General features: G+C 43.0%; 1 protein-coding gene across 3 annotated transcripts in view; it reads right to left on the bottom strand.

The window, feature by feature from the left end:
• The window catches only part of lmx1bb (LIM homeobox transcription factor 1, beta b), a 49,074-nt gene that overhangs the window by 22,860 nt on the left and 3,562 nt on the right, over positions 1–22,652 (bottom strand). The window lies entirely within an intron of this gene.

Raw genomic sequence — 22,652 nt, 5'->3', positions numbered from 1 at the left:
GGCAGAAAGAGGCTGACACAGTAGCACAAACTAATGTGATAAAAGCTTAGCATATCACGGCTTGATTCGAGGATTTTAAAGGTAAGTGTTTATGACAAGGTAATAATGCCTCATGCAAAAGGCTGGCCTGTAAATTGGTTAGTTAGGGCATGATGGATGAGGGGGAGCCTAACCTTATTTCCAATAGAGCCTCTTGATTTCTAGAGCTGAGGATAATGAATTTGATTTAATTAGACCATCCCTCATCTAATTAAGAGTGGGAGAAATCTGACCCTGTGTGTAGTCTTAAAACAGACGCTACTTTGAACCATATGGACGTATCGCAACAAACAGTGCAAATGAGGCTTTTTGAAAGAAAGGAGTCATCGCATTAGTTCACTATTCTTATTTATCGAAACCCATCCTTCACGCAATAAGTAACAAAAACTTAATCAATTAAAAAAATTGTTATTGTGTGAAATAAAAACAAACTACCAGCCCGTTAGGAAGAGAGTTGAGAAGATGGGACTAGGGATTAGACAACAGCCATAAAGGTCCAATTAAAGTGATTCATCATCAGATTATTAATGAAGCTTGTGAGAGCCTCTGCAGTATTGGTAATGGGCTACTTGGCCTATCTCCTCCTAAACCCTCTGGGAAGACCTGCTCCTTACACTGCCAAGGTAATCTCTTTAAAGGCCAAGGAGATCCAGCCCACCAGGCCCCCAAAGGCATCCTTGCATTGCTCCCACCGCCTGCCATACTCTGTGCTTCACCTCACAGGCTTGACAACTCTCATTATGGCTCCAACTTTTCTAGGCTTCACCTTGGAGAAAAAAACTCTCTCAACTTGATCATTCTGACAGCCCCGGGTGTTGTATTTGTCATCCTCCGACTAACTGGACGTGCTCGTGAGAGTCGGGGATCTAAGGAGAAATGATGTAAAGTCTGCCTCGTCCAGAACCAGATATCCGAAGCCAGTTCTGATTTGCTTCAGGCTCTGATGATGTCCGTGGGTGTGTGTGAATAAAATATCTCATATCACCCATTATCACTGCATATGCTAGAGCCTTACAATGCTTATCAATGACAGTCCATCTCCTAGTGGCCCTTGTAAGCTGAGGAACCAGCTCACAATACACAACCACATATATGCTTAGGTAGCCAACACACTGCAGATCCAATTACCTGTAATACACACTTCAGTTTATCTCACTCCAAGTCATTATCTAAATTGCCGACATATTATTAGGGTACCTGCTTGAGAAGTGTGTGTGTGTCTCTCTTTGTCTTCTAATAGGGCCCAAAGGGAGTGTTGTTTTGTTCGTAACCCTCTGTAGGCTGTAAAGGAATGGGCTTTATAACCGTTTTCCAAAACAGAGGCATGCGGGAAGCACAAAACACTTCACCATTATGCACCAAACACAAACATATCTGTCATGACATGGTGAGTGGTAGAATCAGGAGATTAATTATGTGATTGTAGAGAAAGGAGCCTGGCTCTCTGTCAGACTGGTCCCTCATTACATTACCTCGGCCTCCAGAGGAACCCAATTGACTTCAGGAGGCACACGGCTCCTCCGCAGAAGACCTACAATGACTGAGAAGTGTGACAACTATTAACGGTTGATTTTGCTACTCGAGTTTATTTCCAGCAGGTAAAAATCTAACCACTGAGGTTAAAAAGCCTTTTTTTGTGATGATTTGGGAGTTTACACTCCATCCTAGTAAAAAAACTCATTCAGAGGGTTAATGAAATTCCTATGTGGATTTTGGACTTAATTGACACTTCTATCCTAAAGTCTCCTCATTATAACCACTCAGCATTTAAAGTTCTCCTCCTTGACTTAGGGATTTGTTTTCCACTGAAATCCAGAGCCTAAGTGAGCTCAGAAAAAAAGCAAATTCCTTAAAAACCATGGATAATCCTGGTGCATTTTATTTCGAAAGAAACTGCTTTTAAAAGCATTGCTTTTGACCGCCAACATTCCAAGATCATAGATATTAAGAAAAAATAATACTCTTAGAGGAGAAAACCCCAAACTGCAATCATGTGAGAATATTGGACTGTTTTGCCATTGCATCTACAGTTCCTTCCATCTTTGCTTAAAAGTCACCATGTTTTGTTTGATGTTGGCACTTATTTAATGAGCAGACCAGCACTGAGACTGTCACAAGCCCACAAAGGAAGAACTGAAGGCCAATCGTGCCTCACATCATTCAAATCATGTCCGTGCAAGTGAGATGTACTCTTGACACTGGCCGCTCCTCAGAGAGCTATATATGCAATTGCAGAATAGCTGCGGCTGAAAATGTCTCATCCATAGGGACACTCACAAGCAATAACACACCATATGAGAGACAGACAGCTAGATTGAATAGAGAGACAGCTAGACAGGCAGAGATCAAGTCCAATCCCGCTCCCGTCATCTGGCTGTATGTTCACAGGTCAGGCTTAGCTAATCTAATTCCTGGGCTTTCCCACAAAAAGCCAAGTGCCACTCAGGAGAAGTGGCAGGGAGAGGGAGAGAGAGGGGTTGGGAAGTGGATGTGGAGAGGGCTGGTGATGGTGGGCTTGAATAATTATGAATCAGGCAGCTTAACCTTCTGGGGAGTTAATTTGAAGAGCACTGGGGATAGGGGAGTGGGACTCTTTATTTCCCTGGGGTGCCCCTAATGCCATTGTGAGGGAATGGAGAGATCAGGACACGCAGCAATATCGTGTCTGTTAGCCACCATATGACGAGCTGACCCCAGAGCCGCGCTCACAATCACACCTGCCGTCATCAGGGCTAATTTGTTAAACATATCAATAGCGCTCTGCTGGCCTTTTCTCTGCCACACCGGACCATTGATTCATCCGCCGCGCTGAGTGACAACACCCGACCCCCTCATCCTCTGCACGAACAGACACATCAAATCACTAGCGACCTATGGAGCTGTACTTTTTCTGCAAGAAAAGAAAAAAGTTGGATAATAATTAAAGAGAAAACAAATAATTCAATGTGATATATGTTGTCACTCTTGCGACAATTTCATGCCAATGTGGAAATTTATTACACATGCTAAAAAGCCAATTTTCCCCCATACAATTTTTTTGCCTCCACTGGCCAGCCCACATGCACAGTAAGCCAGAGAGAAAGTGAGAGAGACACAAACTAAAGGACAAGGGAAGACAAAGAGGGCATGGAGACACAGACCGAGGGTTAGATAAATCACAGCATGCAAAGAAATGATACTTTGCAACCCTTGGCTCTGTGAGGGCCTCGAGCTGGAATTCTTTTATTTGAAGCGGGGACTCTGTCCCAGGCTCTCACCGGGAGAGTCTCCTGTCATGTTTGCGAGCATGGAGGTTGAGAGATTGGCTGGCTAGCTACTGGCTGGCTGGCAGAAAGAGCCTGTTGTGTGGCTGTGGCAGCTGCAGCAGCAGCAGCCGCCTATGGCAGCACAGACCCCGACATCTGGATCCAGTTTGCTGGGAGCACACTCAGACAGGCCTGACTCTGCCAAGGGGAATCTCAGCCCTTTGATTCCTACTCCCATGGCTCGCTCTAATTGTCATCCCTCATTATTTAGTCAAAGGTGGAGGAATGAATCATAAACTATTACAGAGAAATGACATTTCCTGCTCAGAGAGAAATCCTCCTCATCCTTGCGCCCGTCTCATCTCAGCCGATAAGGACAATGAATTTTATACACAGCAGGAGTATAAACATCTCTCATCCCAGCTCATATCATTAAGGTCTGTGTTCTTCTGAAACCACAAGTGATGCAGGAGGAGAAGGCCAAAAGTTGCAGCTGATCTGATGACAGTCCTCAATTAAAGAGGGGATCTTTGCGGTCAGTAAAATCTTGTTTGTGTTCAAACTGGGCCTTCAAAGAAGCAATTGCAGGGATTACTGCAAATAAAAGCAATGTACATTTGGTAACACTGCAGACGGCACCATAAAAATGGTTTCTGAGTGAATCAGCTGAAATGGCAACAGTCTGACTTTCTGATTCTCATTTTTTGTAGGTAATAAAGACAGAATTACATCAGAGTTTAATGTGTACGGAGCACCGTCAGCATTTAAGTACTTTAACACTGTAAATAAATTCTCTATCTTAACTCTTAAAGATAGAGGGTTATCTAAACCCCAAACATAATCCATACTGCAACTTTCAAATATCAGTTTAATCCTATTATTTAAATCTGCCTCAACAAATACATCATCACATTTGTACATCATCTGAAAAAGCACCAGAGCAATAGGTTGATTGATTGAAGACTAATCAAGAAAAAAAAGGAGGTTGCCCAAAAATAACAGTATTCTGATTCAGTAATCTAAAACAATTTCTACATTCATTTGTCTTTAAGATGTCAGTTTGCCATTAGATCAAGGCAGAATGAATGTGATATTACAAACACGCAATGATGTAATTTGTGATTGCTCTCATCACAGCGACAGCCAAGTCTAGCCGATAATCTGGCCAGTAATGACAGCTATGTGTCAGGTCAACAGGTTTTGTTCATCTAAAGTAGATCATCGAGGCAGGGCCGCAGTACCTCTGCCTTTGATATTTCCTCTGTTTGTTTTGGAAACTCAATGATGCGCAAATGTGTCCTGCGCTCTCGTGTTTGAGTGAGAGACGTGCCCTGTTCATTACCCCTGAAGCGGAATGTATATTCTGCTTCTCTGACACATGACAGCGTCAGTCTGTCATTCAGCAAGAAAAGAACTGTAGTGATGACAGGACAATTCAAAGCCTTTTAAAGGACATTTTTAAGGACGGTTTTATTTCCATCTGGAACGGAGAGGAAGTACTGTTGTTAGATGAAGCTCTTGTCTATCAATGCTTTCTCAACCAAGACCAAGTTTCAGCGTCATGTACTGCTTACTGTACATTAGCTGGAACAATGAATGAGAAAGATGTGTATCAGCCCCTTCTCTCTTACACTGCTTTGACTCTTCTTACCGCGGCCATCATTCACTCACCACTGGCTAGATGAGCCATTTTTACTACTGAATGTTAAGCCTACCATCGGGTTAAGCAGTCTCTGATTTCGGCACTAATTGTGCACGTCCACTTAAGCAGCTGACGGCTTGGCGAATGAGCAGGCTTGCAGGCCTCCGCGCCATGACACTCATCCATCACAGCCTAACCGATTGCATCCCTCTGAAGGCTCAACACGCTAACACCATTAGCTCTACTGCTGGGCATCTAACTAGCACATCACTCACACGGCTACATGCTAACAGCATTACAGCTAATGCTGCCCCTCTAACTAACACATCCGTCATAGGGCTAGAAATCCTACGGCTCTACAGAAACACGCGGAACCACGCTGTCTCTCTCTGAGACAATCACCCACATTATTTTGCCTCTGTTACTTTTGTTGCTCTGTTGCTAATACCCTCATTTGTCTCTGAAGATGCTGAATGCCACTGAAAGAAAGTTGTTTTGATTCTGTTTCATTCTGCCCACAACAGATATGGGCGTATGGTTGAATACGCATGCGTCTGTGAAGGGAGCCATTCAAATCTGATTATGATTTCATATTTCACAAAGACAGTACACCACTAGGATGATTTTTAATTAGAACCAGAATCAGTAAAAATAATGGGGCATGGAGACAATAAAATGAGGAATGCATTCATCCATGCAATGATTCTCTAGCTTTATTTAAGATCTGTGCCAATGTGCTAACAGCATTAATGAAGTTATAAAGAATTATGAGGGGAAATCAAATTTGCCTCGCCACTTGAGCGCCACTAAAATGCCAAACAATAAACTACCAGATTGCAAATTAGATCAGTAAAAATATCAAACACATTGCGGTGCAGGAAAATCCATAATTGCATTTAGTGCCTGGCCTCTCCTGGGGGAAGAGACACTAAAGATCATCAGCAGGCTACACGGGAGCCGCTATTGACAGAGCGGTAAAAATCGACAGGCTAACTAAATAAACACTCCAGGCTCCATTAAATATTCAACGGCTGAGATTTGACAGTCTAGCATGCCTGCCTCTCCCCATTGCCTCCATTGGCTTCTCTCTGCAGCACATCTTCTCTCTGTCTCCCCTCCTCCTGCACTAACCCCCCCTCCCCTCCCCTCCCCTGTGACTCCTGACAGCAATAAATGATGCGGTGCCTGAGGGCGCTGCTCCAGTGGGAGACCTGGAAGGATAGAGCAGGAGAGCAAAAGAAATAAAGGGGAGACAGCCTATGACCAATGGCTATTAACCAAGGACTGAGACAGGGCCCTATGACATCCGCTGACACCCCACCCCCTCAACACACTCTCATTCTTTCAGGCAGACACACATCCACATACACCGTTACAAACCTGATACACCACAGCCTCCTCTCTCCATTTTGTTGTTTATGTTCTAATACCACAAAGACAGCTGAGCCAGAAAGCTCGATACAGCACAGTTAAAAGGTGGTTTCCTCTTTCGTTACGCAAACCTAATCATAATCAACAGTTTATCCCGCATGTTTGAAGCAAATCTGGCACCTAGAAGAAGGTGAAAACCCCTCCGCTCACATGCCATCTAAACTCCTGCAGCCCTCTGACAAGATCATATGCATTCATCTGCTGTGGCGAGCCGAGCGAGGTTATGCAAATGAGAGATGACAGTGTTATTGTGTGAGGAATATCAATGGAGTAATTACTGTTCCATGTCGGGCTATTGGCCCTCCGCTGCCTCGCCCAGCCAGCGTGCTTCATTTCTCAGCCGCCCTCTCAGGGGAGAGATGAGCGGTGTGCTCTAGAGAGCAGAGCTAATAATGGCAGCACGGATACAGGCAGGGCTTAGACGAGCCCCGGGGTCCTGAGCTGCAGACTGCTAAACGTTGCAGGGGTCTCGGGAGAGCCCCCCAGCAAAGATGAAATGATTAAAAAACCACCCAAACTGACTGACAAGCTGACCAGCCACCTATAACTCTTTGTGAGGTGGGTCAAACCACCAGTGCTCACTTCAATCATAACAGCGGGGTGAATTTTTTGGACATTAGCTGGCTGCCTGACAATGATTCTTAGTAGAGTTTGAGAGAAGAAGGGGGAAAAAAGCAATCCTGGCAGATGAGAGGAAATGTTCCAGGTAGCTAACCAGCAGAAATGTGCTGCACACACTGAAACCCGAGTTTTAAAGATGAATCAAATGGATTGAATAAATGTATTTATATATAAAAAAAGCGTTAGATCGGTAAATACAAAATTATCTTGTAAGTACTTTGTTTCACTGGCACTATAAGATCATAATGATCTGGTCTGGCTTCTTTTTAGTGTCTTGGCAGCCGTCCAATGAGCAAACTCCTATGGCATATAAGTGTCATCAATTTTAAAGCTCAAATTTGTTGGGGTGTTTAACAAAGCGTTCTCTTCAACGTGCAAAAGCGTCGACTGCCTGTAACATGTCAACTTTATCATCTTTTACATGTGAGGGATTGTCAAGGCCACAAGTTCACCTGATGGGGAGAAGGAGAAACTTCAAAGAATGACGGCTGGTACAGGCCCTGGAGCTGTGAATTAACATACCAAGCAGGAGGAATGTTTCTCCCACACCTTAGTGAAGCAGCAACCAAATCAATTTTCTTTTCTGGAAAAACAACTTATTCCTTCATTGTGTATTTGTTCATAATTCACTTGAAGAAAATAACGGTTTTAGACATAAACAATTTAATTTGCAATCGGCGCAGCTAGAGATACTAAATGTCCAGATTTCACATTTGATAAACGAATATAGAATTTAGGGGCAGTACAGAAATGATTATGTAGTCTTTTTGCCCTCCTTTTTAGGAGAGCAGGGGATAATCTTCATTTCATATTTTATGTTTTACTAACTAATTCTGCAATAAAAGGCTACAAAAATAATGACAATTATTTTCCATTAACATATAAGGGATTAACTGTTTAGGGTATGGCACACCATGTCTATGCTTTGCCTCTTTTAGTTATCAATCCATCCATCCATCCATCCATCATCAACCGCTTATCCTGTGTACAAAGTCGTGGAGGGGCTGGAGCCAATTCCAGCTGACATCTGGACAGGTCGCCACTTCTTTTAGTTATTAATTAGTCAATTAGTTATTATTTAGTGAATCAAGTTTTACCAATACTGTTATATTATTTTGCAATATTACAGGGAGAGTACTGCAAGTCAAGGGAAAGGTCCAAATAAAATTAACACACACCTACGAAAAAGTGAAACATAAGGTTCAAGCCCCCCTCCCCACACCGATCATTTCATACAGTCCCTTATAGCCTTAGCGCTATAACACAGAAAGTACTGACGTTTTAACCTGAAAACCAGATAAAATCATTATAATCCCACAAAACTACAACTCACTGCACTTTCTAATATCTGTGTCATGATCTGGGGCCATAAGCGTCCAAGACAGGCACCGGATGAAAAAGGAGGTTTATGCGCTGCACTTGTACCTTCACACCATTCATTTCCAGGTCAGGTGCACCTCTTGCGTTGTGTAGACACCTCATACATCATGCAGACAAGGACCGGCTTATCTCCACACTTATCTCCCAAGTAATAATTCCCACTTAAAGCTGTAGCCTCAAGCAAATGAGTGGACAGGACGGGAATGGCAGGCCCGGGTGGTACACCACTCCTACTCCTGCATCACTCCTACAGGCTACACTGAAAAAACATGCCTGACCACTGTGGCAAGCGCTCATACAAACTCCTAAAACCTGATTTGAATGTGAAAAAAACCCAAAAACAAATGTGTGGTATTCAGGGAGCATTTGTGAACATACCCAGCTGAAACAGTCAACTCAATCAGCCATTCCCAGTCGACGAGCACCAGAGAGAACCCCAAGCTGAGCCATACACAAGGCTGTTGTCTGACGCTAACATACTTTTCCTCGTAAGATAGATAGAGGGCTGCTGAGCATTTCCCCCACAAACCCAGAAATTCACAGAGAATGAAAAAGTCAAACAGGATTTTCATCCAATCAGCGTCTTATTTCAATCCTGGACAAGAAAGAGAAAATAACACAAGAGCAATATAAAGTGGCAAAAAAAAAAATCCACTCTATATTTGTGGTGTGAAATCTCAAATGCTTCCCTCCCTTCCACGTTGCTATTGTTCTTTTTACTTAACTGGGCTGTTTTTTAAAGACTGTGGAGGCTTTTTTTTTTACAGCAATAAAGAGCAGGCTGACAGAAATCTGCCTCTCCCTGACATGGTTTCTAGATGTCATAAATCTGATTGTATGACTAACTGGCTGTTTTGTTTATTATTCCTGTTTCTTTGCTTAATGTCCTTTCAACAGAGCTTTGATCCTGCTAACCTTATGGATCCTCACCATAAACACTTACCTTCTGAAGACGTTTTTATCACCCGTAAGGCTCGATGCCAGGCATCTGCGCGGAAGTGCAGCAACAGATAAACTTTGCCAGTTACCAGCAAGGGCAAAGAGGACAGCAGACTCTCTGAGCTAAATGTTTAAAACTCCTCCATCACCCTCTGGTTATGGTTTTGGACTGTGGTCTGTAGATTTGGCATGAAGAGATACCATGCATGTCTTTTTTATCTGTTCTGCTATTTAAACATGTGATGGTCTAACTATAGTTAATAAAATCACCACAAAGCCTCATGTTTTGGATTGCAAATTACAACTCTGATGTCATTCTAGACCATAAGAACAACCCATTATTCCATTTCAAGCTTGTACAAATATTACTGGTGTCCATCTGCAACCAGATAAATCAAACTTCATGCTATTTTTAGTAAGATACAGATTATTTATTTATCATAATTTAGGAAATTTATTTAAACACACAAAAGCACACACCCTAAATGTCTGAGCATACATACAAACACACAAACCACCCGTGAACACTCAGTCATTGCTAGCGATGTTTCTGTGAGCAGGAGACCACAGGAATTGTTTATCACTGCGGATCAGAGTGACTAATCAGAAGCAGGCTGTTTCTTCATGAACCTGTGTGAGGACGAGATGTTTCCTCATCCCACACTGAGACATGAACGTGCCACGGCATGACCTACCCCTGTCCTCCTCCTCCTCCTGACAACCCTGCCTGCCAATCCTAGTCCCAGCTCCACATCCAAAGGGAGAGTGTGTGATGTTCTGTTATCCCGGCGAGACTACAAACATCCATGCTGTGGGGTAGCAGAATGTGGGGAACCGTGCCTTACTCAAGACAAATGTTCCCTTTCGTTCTGGTTTATTTATCCCACCCTTAATCTTAATAATTAGCAGATAATGCATATTCTTTCGACTCTTCTGTCTCAGCCATGAGTTCATACTTAAGTATATCAAAGAGGAAAATTAATAATTACGGTAAATAAAAAAACAAAAACAAAGCCAAGGGAACGTAATGTGATTGCTAGGCAAAGTAAGAGTTTCCATAAGCATTTGCCAAAGCACCATTAAATGTTATAGGCACATCAAGGCCCACAGAGCACGTTGGTCAGCACAGTGGGAGTATGACATCTTACACTGTGCAGGGCCTCATTCTGGACCATGCAGACAGCTTCAAAAGAACTTAACTGTCAGGAAAAACAGTCTGTAGGCCTTAACCACACGGCAAAAGCACCACTCACAACGAGATAAATGTTGAACTGACTTACCCTTGGGGAGAACGTATCGCTGGAAGTATTATAGTTAGTTACGCAACATTTATTTGATAAACAACAACAAGCTGATCATAATATCCAGGCGAGGCCAAATGCTATTAACAGAGAGAAACAGGCTGGCTTCTGCAAAAATAATGATCCAGAGCTAAGGCACTGTGAAAGAAGTGATGGAGCTCTGTTGCCCATGAGGGATGTTTCAAAGCCACTCGAACGCTTGTCAGTGCAGTTTATTACTTCCTTGAAATATCTGTAAAAGAGGAACCATTGAGCAAAAGAAAACTGTTCAAGAGCTGGGGGTGTAAATCTCTTTTAATGCTGCTGATCCCTGTGTTAGTGCAGCTTCCACAAACCACTCGCTGTTTCTCCTTCCCTACGGTTCCCTCATTACGCATCGTCTAGGAGAAATGGCTACCTTTTCACTTCGCCTTCTCAAATATTGCAAACTATAAGCAGTTTTCTAAGTTATAACTGCAGGGGCTGCGTCTGCCAAGAGTCTGTCGCTTATACTTAGACCCCCCTCCCCTTATTTCTGTGGCTGTTGGTTAGGAGAAGCCATGTCACAAAGCCAAAGTTGTGACATACAGAGGCATGCTGTTGTAGTATGAACTTGATATGGATATTTGTGATACCGCAAGAACATCTAACAGTGGATTCTGAGGCTACTGGATGACTAACGTTCCTAGAAACAATGTTCTTTTCTTTGTATTTTCTTCCAGCAAGGATAGATCTTGACAAGAGTCTTGAAGCCCTCCATATCTCCCCCCTAGGTTAGGTTAGTTCCTGGTGGGATGTTTTTGTGAGGAGAGGCCACCTCTCTTTCTTATCTTCCTGTCATCTCTGTGGGACGGCAGGGCACGACTCCTTCTCTGGCTCCAGAACCACAGGCTTCCCCTGGACACCAAACCGCTGCTCCACACTAGATGTACTCTTTGAGAGGGTGGTTGTTAAGGGTGTGTCAGAGCTTATTAGCGCCAGAATGTGTGAAAAAACCAGAGCTGGGCGAAACAGTTTTTGCAAAATACGTTTTTATGGGTTGTTTCGTTTGTCTTAAGTGCCAGCAGCCCGGGGTTTACCACATGAGCGAGAGCAGGCAGACAGAAAATTTGGACAATCACAAGTAAGTATGTGAAGGTTAATTTGGTCTTTTGGTGATCGACAGCTTATCTAACAGTATCTAAACTTTTCTGATCTGGTAAACCACATCCCACTGATACTTGGAGATGGATCAAATCAATGACACTAAACACAATTCACACAACCATTCTCCTACCATTATGTTTGTGAGGAAGTTGGTGCTTGTGTGCGTAAATATCATATTTCTACCCCCTAAATCAGTAGTTCCCGGCCGTTTTTTTACAGATGCACTCGTACAGCCCTGTCAGATGAACTCAAGTGCCCTTTGTTGTTTTAAATGTGTTCATTTGAATAGATTTTAAACTGAATGGTTAACAGCTATTAATGATACAAAAGTGAATATAATAGTGGATGTTACAATATTTTTTTCCCCATACAATTGACCTGTCAATTTTTATGTTGTTTTGGTTAAGTCTGCATTCACACTACCACTTAAGAGTAGCATGAGCTGGACATTTCAGCCAGTTATCAATTACTTTTAGCTATTTCAACCATGTATCTATTATTTATTGCTGTCTGTTTCAACCATATATCCATTACTTTTAGTTATTTTGGCCATTTATCAAATTGCAATTTCTATTTTTAATTAAAATACTTGAGCTGCAGCACAATCTTTCCATGTGCACCCTGGAAACTGTAGAAGTACCCCTGGTTGGGAATCACTGATCTAAAGAACCACAACATGATCTTTTTGTACCAGTAGCACTATTTTGTACCAGTAATGATAACTTTTTAGTTGCCTTCAACACATAATTATTAAGATACACGCAAACACAAGTGTATGTAGTCAACATGACATTACACAATTTGAAAAGGAGAAAGAGAGGCAGAAAGCATTACTCATTCCTATGTATAAGTTGTGGTAAAGCTAAAACCTATAATAAAATCATGAATGGCAGCATGTGTGTAGATAGTCCCTCACATAGACATACTTGTGGGCAATAAGAAAAACATATGCTGCGTACTGAGGCACTAAACCTGCATGCAGCTTGGCGAATGCTTAGGATTATAGTTGAAATACTTATAATATTCATTGCAAAGGCTGAGCATGTTTTGCCACTATCTTTGAAGAGGCCGAGGCTTCTGCCAAGCAACACCAACTTTCATGTTTATATTGTGAAAAAAAGTTTCTCTGTGTAAGATTTTACTAAAAGAGCTTAAATAAGCCGGAACTCTGAACAGGAACAGATCGAAATTCCTTCTCTGTCAGACAGAACGAGGCTGTAAGTGCTGTAATAATTTTTCTAATGTGTAAGCCATAAAGAGATGCTGATGGCAGAGAGCGTGCTGTGACCCTGCCGACCTTGCGCCTGCTGCCTGGCCTCTGGTTAGTGTAAGCAGCATCCAGCTGAAAGCTACTGTAGTCCTTCATGTGTATATATGATGTTTCCAAGGAGAGATGGACCAATTAATCTGATTATAGTCACAAATCCTCCAACATGTGTACGCCTGTGTGAGACCATGTGCAGTACAGATGTGTGTATGTGTGTGTAAGCATGTATGTACCTGTGTGTCTATCAGATAACGTGATCCACAGACAGAGTGAAAGTATGTCTCCATGCATATGCACAAAGCCAGAATCTTGGCAGAAAATCTATGATACACAAGATTTATGGAATATCTTGAGTGACATTTTGCAAACATTTATCCACCAAATAAATGGGAATGGGTCTTTCCAGAAAAAGATGGTGGCAAAGGAGCTGTAATTGTATGCAAATACATGCTGTGGGTGAGTGGCTGTTGCTTGCAAGTCAGAAAGCGACAGTTAAAAGTACCTGAAATGAAATACTGGGTGAAATAGTAAACCGTCTGTCAAAGCTTTCGCGGTCTGTTTAAAAACACAACACCCGAGCACTTAAGGGTTTTAAACAGCCCCTTTTCATTGGCATTGCTATGAATATGCCTATTCTGAGGGTGATCCTTTCATTTTCAAGCCAGAGATCTGAGTAGGTCACAGCTCGGCGTATGTTTGTGCCACTGACTGCAGCCTGCGTTGAGGGGCGGGAGGAAGGGGAATGAGGAGCTGACAGACAGGCCCTGATACTGCACTTCCACCACAGGCCAATCCCCAGCTAACCCCTGTGCTGACAGCCAGGATGTAGCACTCATCCACAGGCCACAGCCCAGGCTCTGGGGCCCAGGAAAAGGAGAGCAAGGAGAACAGGGAGAGGGCCGATCTGCTGATGATAGAGGGGGTGGGGGGGTGGGGGTGTGGGTGGCTGGTGGTTTGGGTGGCACGCACCGCTTTCTGCCTCCAGAGCAGCATGACCAAGAGGAGAATCCACAGACCGTGTCGCCTGCCAACAGCATGTCCAATGGTTGGCCGAGTGTCAGACCCACTACACACACACACACACACACACACACACACACACACACACACACACACAAGCACACCCACACAGGAATTCAAAAAAACACAATTAAATGCAAAGTAAAGCTGCAACCTATAAGATACCATGAGATAAACATGCTGTATTAGGAAACTGCGTAAACATAGACATGAAGACACATTCACACCACAAACACTCAAAGTGGCATTTTTCCTAAAACCAGATTTTCTGGTTACTTAACAGATTAAAGTGTAAAAGTGAGACCATCCAACACAGACATAACAGATGACGGCCTCATTGTATTTTCGCTGCTCTTACTGACAGTACGAGTCATGTGAAACATTCATCTAGAAAACTGCGCAGGCAGAACCAACATTTTGTGGAGTTTAACCTCCTAAGCCAGATGTAATTGATAACATGACCTCATCAAAGCTCTCTGATATGTGTTGTGAGGCAGAGTCTTAGAAGAACTGAAGACCGCAGGGCCAATAAATAATGCGGTCCTAGTCGGTGCTGCGCAGAAGCGCAATGGAGTGATGAAGGTTGAGAGGCGACCGGTGACCCCAGCTGCATGCTGCGAGAGGGCTCCGCTCAGAGCCAGAGCTGTCTCTCCAGCTGAGATCACAACACAACGTTAGAGCTCTGGTTTCAGAGCACAACTTCGTCCTGGGGCTGGCACTCCTTTGTGAGGCTGAGCCTGAAGGGCCAACGTTAAGGCAGACAGACACCCTGGGGGTCAGTCGACCCACCCACTCTCAGGGGGAGGCAGCGACAAGCATAGAGGCCAAAGAATGATTGGGGCGACCTCAGACCACAGCTCTGCTTTTTATAATGCTGAGTTTGGGTATGCATCAAGCCTCAGCCTACTACAGCTATTTCTGTGCAATTGGGTTTCCACTGAACTAGCCCCAGAGGCAGATTCTGTGCATAAATAATGGGCTATGAGGCCATGAGGTTGAATCAAACAATTCTATCGGCTAGAGGAGAAAATTTAGATGAATAGAGCAAACAACTCAGCCTTCACCTGCAGCAACACATTTTTCTTATCAAGGCAGCCAAATAGAAATCTCCATTCAGAGAGCACTATGAAATCACATATGCACAAAAAGCACTTTGAAAAATCTTTATGTTTTATCCCCTTATCCATTCCTTTCATAGACACCAGATCATTTTGCAGCGTTCAAGAGTCGTGGAATTTCCCAAGAAGACATATTGTAGCAGCTTTCTGGGAAATATTAATATCCAGCCAGCAGAGGAAAGGTAAAGGGAGAAGAGAAGGGATCGGGGGTTTACCGCAGGGGGGTGAGGTACAGACGATCAGTATCATGGCATGGTACCTGATGATAAAATGCCTCTTCTATTGCAACTCTTTCCAACCCCCTGTGCACAGTTTGTTCTACTGTTTGCCACCTTTTTATGCAGAATGTGGCGTCTGTGTTGCAGCTGTCCTAAGGGCCACTGGTGGTGGTGGGTGTCTGGGTAAGAATCCAAGATGGGCAGTCGTCTTCTGTACACACACACACTCCCCTGTCATCACGGCCGCACTGCAGATTCTCCACATCTGCCTTGCCTTACACCGCTTAGCCCTGCTCTTACCAAGCCCCCATCATCTCTGCCTCCCTCCCACGTCTCAACTCCCCCATCAGGATCATCCAAATATTTCCCCTCGCTGCTTTTTGAAGCTTCCATGGGTCATGGGACCTCGTGCACAAATCACGCTGGCTTGCCGTGGGGGGGGCGGTCAGCGAGGACGGGAGTGAGTCAGACGCATAGAAACCCAATATGCACTGTTTTCATCCAGGGTTATTTTTCTTGCCAAGACAGCCATCACCAATCAGCGGCTGGTTCTAAACAGCGAGTTTAGCAAGCTCTCATTGTTGATGCTGGTCCTGGCAGTTGATTTCAACCATATTCCCCAGCCACACCAGGGGGAAGAGACGGAGAGTAAATTCAGAGAGCCTGACAGCCTGCAACGGTTTAACACGGGGGTTAGCCCCAAATACATAGCTCTGGGTTTATGTTGATGGATGGATAACCAAATCCATCTCATTGTTTGCAATAAAACATAGATGTTAGTTTTTACACTGTGACACCACACTTGCTATGGTGCTGAATTATGATCTACTGAGAAAGAGACAAATGCAAGAATGCAGTCAGCCACCAGTGTTGGAAATTGTATGTTTGAGACGCAAGGGAGAAAATAACAAATACACAAGGATAATAAAAGAATCAAGTCAGCTCTACCGTGTGTGGGCACAGGAGGTTCAATGCCTAATGCAGAATTTTCATAACAGAGAATATTGGACTGGACTCAAACCAGGCCGGTAAACAGGAAAGACAGAGCGGGATGAGTCAGTGTGGACCTTCCCTCCCACCTGCAGAGCACGCCAGCTCAGGGTGAGAGGAGATGCTGGCCAGGAATCTGGAAGTGCTGGTTAAAGTAATCACATTGGTTTCACTGCATCTGATCTGCAGTCTAACAGACTTCCAAACAGTTGAATGAGTAAATAAAGTGCCCCAGGGGATTCCCGCTGGAGATGGATTACCACAAGGGTGCACACACAAAAGGAGCTGAAGCCCCACAACCCGATGTGAGCCGCAGACAAAAGCCTTGCGTTGGACCTCGACCAGGGAACCGGCAAACTTTATTAATCTCATCCTAGACTGAACCTCCTGCTATTGCAATCCATGCACTCATAGACAGACGCATACTCTGCTGTGAGCAGGTACACTACTAGATACTCTAAAAGGACTGTGCATGTCTGTGTGTATCTGTGATTGGGTGCGAAAGTAGGTGAACATATGCATTTGTACATGCGGTGGTGTATTTATGATTGTGTGCATGTGCTTGAGCAAACATTTGAACACGCTGTAGATGCACAAATGTGTGGCCGTGTGCGCATGAGTGTGTATGCGTCCGCTCGAGTGCATAGACCACATAAGATGAGTCTCATGCTCACTTGGCTGTGGAGGCCAGGTCTGGAGGGGACTAAGGGCCGTGGCATTCTGCAGCCCCATCCCACCCCAGCCCCATTCTTCCCCGCTTTCTGGGTCTGACACAAATAAAAGGATTAGGAGCCCCCGTTTCCGTCAGACCCTCCATTCAAGACAAAGCTCGGACCAGCTTAGTGTCACACTTAATGATAAAAGTGCAAATCTCTGTCAGTCACTTTGGGCAGGAATACCGGTATTTGGAGGCTAATCTCATTTGATGAAGATTAAAAGGGGGGGAAACAAAGAAACGTGTTATGCTGTATCTGTACATAAATCTATACCGCTGAAATTTGGACTTGATTTGACATGCAGCAACTAAGTTGATGTGCAGAAATGTATCTTTAAAAAACAGAGTGGAAAAAGCTTAGATGAGAGACAAAGAAAGAAAGGAGCAGAGAGAGAGGAAGCAAGTGTATACACACACACACACACACACACACACGCGCGCGCGCCCACACCCTCACAAAAACCTGGTGTGTATGTAGACAAACACACTGCTCTGCCCATTCCCATGTAGAGCTAGAATGTGTGACGTGAGTGTGAGAGTAAGCCTTGGGCACACAACAGTCTGAATGCAGCACTTGCCACTATGATGCCAGTCCTCTCTAGTGTATCTGTGAAAAGCCTACGTGTTGGAAAAACATTCCAGAGTGGGATCACATATACACAGTTGGGGCCAGCAGTGATACTGCTAGCCAGCAGCAGAGGCCATGTCTCAATTTCTCATGCACGTTCAACCAGACTGCCTGGTAGAAACAAGTGTGGGCTATTTCCGAACTATAAAAGCAAAATGAGACAAACAGATATGAAATGTAATTAAAAATACCGGGAATGTAATGGGAATGACTTTGTAAATGTTATTTGTTTACCAACACACCATAAACAATATTTAAAATGAATAATTTCAGCACAGAAAAAAATCTAGCCACTAAAAATTTAATTCTTCTGATTTAAACATGTAATCTGGCAAATCAAAATTGAAAACATTTGCTGAGTGTGTATATTTCTCAGCTGGCAACTTTAAGAAGCCTATTACAGTATTTCACAGATTTAGCCAAAATCTAATTTGTAAATTGCATTTAATGGTTTGTGGTAACCTTCCTTTTTGTTATGAAGAGTTGTCATGCTGTGAAAATAAACCTAAAGGCCCGAGCACTTGGAGCCAGTAATGAAAATCAGTACGCTGCCGAGCCGAGGGCTTTCTCTCCACCGTCACTGATTAGCATTCCCGATTGACTGACATGTCCCACTGGCTGCCTAACAGCCGGCTTTAGGAGATGAGGTTAAATTGTGGCTACCAACAAATTGCATGCTTGAGTTCCTCTGCAACCCTCTGCTATCATCCAGTGTAATGTGAGCACACCAGGCAGATCCCTCTGCAGATCCTTCTCCTCCCCTGCACTACGGCTCCCCCACACAAAGCCACAGAGACCTCTTTCTACATCCCTCGCCACCAGTCTGGCCTCTAAAGTGGTGATGGGCATTACCGTGGCTGAGCCTCTGTGGCTTCCCATAGCGTCCTGCAAAGTGCTTTGTATTCAAACTTCTGCTATACACATACATACCCCTGCCACACACACACACACACACACACACACACACACACACACACACACACAGCACCCATTTCTCATTTCTACTAAAACACGCCGAAGAAACGCCTTTATAAAAACAAACCTTCATGAAATCACCTGATTTAATAGCACTTGTACTTATGATTTACTGACAGCGTCACAAAAAAACATAAAGTAAATATAAACAGCAGACTGTTGAACCTGTAATGGATGTAAATAGTGTAAAACGTTTAACAACAGTATCCATGTATACAAGGGTTCATGTAAAAAGTTAAAACATTTATCACTCAAAGAGCTATTTGTGGGAACCGGAAACAGCAAAAAACAGCGAATCCAAGATGTTGGTAGTGATGCAAATAAATACCACTCCAACAGGTCCTTTAATGGGTCTAAATATGTTGGGGGGGGGGGGACAGTTAGTAAACCATGAGATGACAGATGATGCATCCGAGTATGCTGCAGGGACAGGCCGAGCCATGTTGACATAAAACCCAATACTTCCTTACAGAGGAACGGGGCCAGCGTCAGCTAGCTCCTTGCCGAGCACTAAAAATCCCAGCAAGCTGAAGCAATATTATCCGGCTTAGTGTTTCTAACATTAGATTTGTCTCTCTGTAGAGGTCCTCTCTTATTTACCCAAGAGCAGTGGCTAAAGACACATTTTTATCCTTTTTAGGGAGAATTAAAAAAAAGAAAGTATAGCTGAAAGTTAGAAAGTCTTGCAGAAAGGAACACACACCCACAGATCAGAGCAGCTTCTGAAATATTTTAGCAGGATGTAGGACAGTCTTTAATTAACTGCACAAAGTACATCCTAGTTTTTTTTGTTTTTGTTTTTTTGGCGTGCATATGAAAGTGCCAGGCCATGCGGGAGTGTCCTAGAGTGAGTAAAACACACAATCGGTGAGCTAACACAGAAACCCAGCCGTCAGCATCTATCCGGCACACACTGCTGCAGCGTCCCAAGCACAGCTAATTAAAAAACAACAATTTCACAGGAGGGCACTCCAAACAGTTCTAAAAAGCACCTCTCAGCACACCGGGGGATCGTCCAGCATACATGGGAGGTGAGACAGGTTGTTGGAGCTCTGCTTTTATGGCTTCATCACTGCTGTGTTTTTCTACTACTCATACTACTGTGACCTGAATTTCATTTTGCTTACAGCACGTGAATTAGACAATTTAGGAAAATCTGCATGCTGGTGTATTTGGATGAGTTACAAATGTAACAATCTAAAATAACATTTTGCTAGACAGTAAAACTTTATAGAGCATGGGGAGAAAAAAAAAATCCACTCTGGAATGCATGTTTTTTATGCATCAGCAGGCCCCAAAAGCAGGCAGCTTGGTGTATAATATAGTTAGTTAATGTTATGTTTTGTAGATGGAGCCCATGGCAGTTTCTAACAAGGCAGTCCATTACAGGGGTGTTGTCCAACACTTCGGCGAAGTGATAGGCCTTATTACATGGCTTCTTTCAAAGCATCTGCTTGGTTAGTGGAAAGGTCTCCCTGGGGAAAAGATCTCCCTCTTTCTAATGATGTATAATTGACCTCCAAACACCAGGGCACAACAAACTCTCTCGGGGTGGTGTAATTCCACTCTACCTTTTACATACCGCCCGTCTCGTTCAAGCTTGTTCCTCCTCTACGGCTTTGGCTACCGTCCAACTGACAGCTCTGCCTATTTGCCTTCAATTTTATCAAACTTGCTCTGAAATATTCTTACAAAAGACAGTGCTGTATTTCTGTATTCCTCCTCTTCAAAAATATATTTAATTTTACCCCCTCCCCACGGAAAATAAGCCTGACATCCGTACATTTGAGATTTTTTTTGGACCCTGAATTTTTAGCTATAAAGAATATTCCTCATTCACAAAAATACCTAATAATACCTATTATTTCAAGACAGGGACAGTGAACACAGGTCAGCTGCATGGCATAAAAAAGAAGCAAACATATGGGAAAAAGCCGAATAAAATCTAATCTTGTTACAATAAAATTGCACTATATGGAGCAAGATGTGTTGAACTGTGTTGGTGGGAGTTTTAATAACACAGTACACAATTGTTTCTCCCCATCTGCACTTAAACCTGTTCCAAAGGTGCCAAAAAAGACTGCTTGCCAATTCCTTGATTTATTATAGCTAGTGAGAGCTGATTACGGGGCATGAATCAGTTGCTGTAGGAACGTAATTAGGCATGAAGACCTCTGTAAGGCTAGGAGCTCTCTTCACAGCCCAAAGCAGTTTGTGGGCTGACAAATGCATCTTAAATGAGTGTCATAAAAGTCAAAAAGGTGCCAATTACATCTTTAAGTATCCCATCAATGTGAATGGAATAAACAACAACAACAAAAAAGAAATTCTTGTGTCTGTGTGATGGAGCTCCAGCTACCTTTTAACATGGGAGGGGTTAAAAAAAAATGTGAGGAGGGTGAAGAATTAAAAGATGTGTGTGAGAACAGTGTGTGAGAGCAGGACGTCGCCCAGCAGGTTGTTTTGTTTGGCTGGGGTGTTTCGGACTTGCCACACAAGCTCACAGCATTCAAAGTACAAGAAGTGGCAGAGAAAAAAATAGGGAAATGGTTAGTTATTTACCAAATATGGTACTTCAAAAGCATATCAAACAAAATGCCAGGAAAGCGTACTATTATCTTGTCTGCCTCTGTATGTTTGTCTTCTTCTCTTGACACACACAGAACAAATAAATTCAAAGAAAAACTACAAATGGACAGTGCTACAGCAGGCATGAGAAAGAGATCCTTCTCTCTCCGTTTCCAGCCACCTCTGAGCCGTGACGCCGTGACTGTGGTATCCCATAGTTACTGCTATGAATTTTCCATTGTTATCAGCCGAATACACTCCTGTCACAAAGCTGGATGAATGGCACGCACGGCAACAGATGTAACTCTTTGTTGCTTGCAAGGTATCTAGCAGAGAGCCATAATGTCCCGGTAATCGAAGTGGAATTGTTAAAAAGGCTGGACACAAAAAGCTGAAAATTTAGTGACAAGCATGAAAAGCACTCATGCGATGAGAAACACAGGGCACCCCCCCCCAGTCCTCACAGGCCAAATAGCAACCCTCAGCATTGTTATTACTTCTGTTACTTGTCTTCAATATTTGCCTCCCCTATGTCTGCCACTGTCTCTGCTGTCTTTATGTGATAATTTACTAATTCAATTTACTCATTTATTTTACTCCATGGCTAATGGCTGCCATGCTACTTCCTGTTACTGGCCTAATTTTGAATGTACAACTTTATTGTAATTACTATAAAACAATAATCACAAGAGGGCAATTGCTACATTATTATAATTTATATATAATTTATCACATTAATATTTTTAGTCTTCTAATTTTAATAATGCTGTTTTTTTATTTATTGTGTTGTTGTGAATGAGGCAGAGCAAATTAGCAATCTGCATTTTATCTGACTGAGTCTGCTGTTGTAATCTCACTCCAGCATTTTAGAACAACAGAATAAGTCCGATTTTTGAACATATTTTTCAAACTGTGAAACTCACTATTTTAATACTAAATTATGAATGCCTTTAAAAATTGTGTGTGCGTCTGAGTTTGTGTGTGTGCGCGCGCGCGTGAGTCGCGCGTGCGCAAATCCCTGAACTTCTAATTATTTTCTATTATTATCTAAATCAACATTAGCCTGCAGGAACACATAACTCATGTGAAGTAAAAAGCGCAGATAGTTTTTCATTAAGCAGTTAAATGGTTGCCATGTCTCATATATGCCGCATGCTAAAACGCCATCATCCCTTAGTAAAATAAAATAGCCTCAAATAAAATAGAATAAACATGATCTAAAATAAAATAATAATTTTTAAAAAACGATAAATTTGTACCGGTTAAATAAAGAAAGTTTATTTAAGAAAATCGTATAGGCCTAGTCCTGTTAAAGGCAAATGAAGGAATCAGATTTTCAAAATAAATGAATATGGCCTGATCGGAAAATTAATCTAACCCGCGCTGTGGGCTCGAATGAAATTCTGTTTTTTCCATCTTTTGTAATGAAT

Source organism: Micropterus dolomieu, linkage group LG21 (genome assembly GCF_021292245.1).
Source record: "Micropterus dolomieu isolate WLL.071019.BEF.003 ecotype Adirondacks linkage group LG21, ASM2129224v1, whole genome shotgun sequence".
Classification (NCBI taxonomy): Eukaryota; Metazoa; Chordata; class Actinopteri; order Centrarchiformes; family Centrarchidae; genus Micropterus; species Micropterus dolomieu.
Note: the sequence above shows the minus strand (reverse complement) of the source record. Positions and strands in the feature narration are given on the sequence as shown.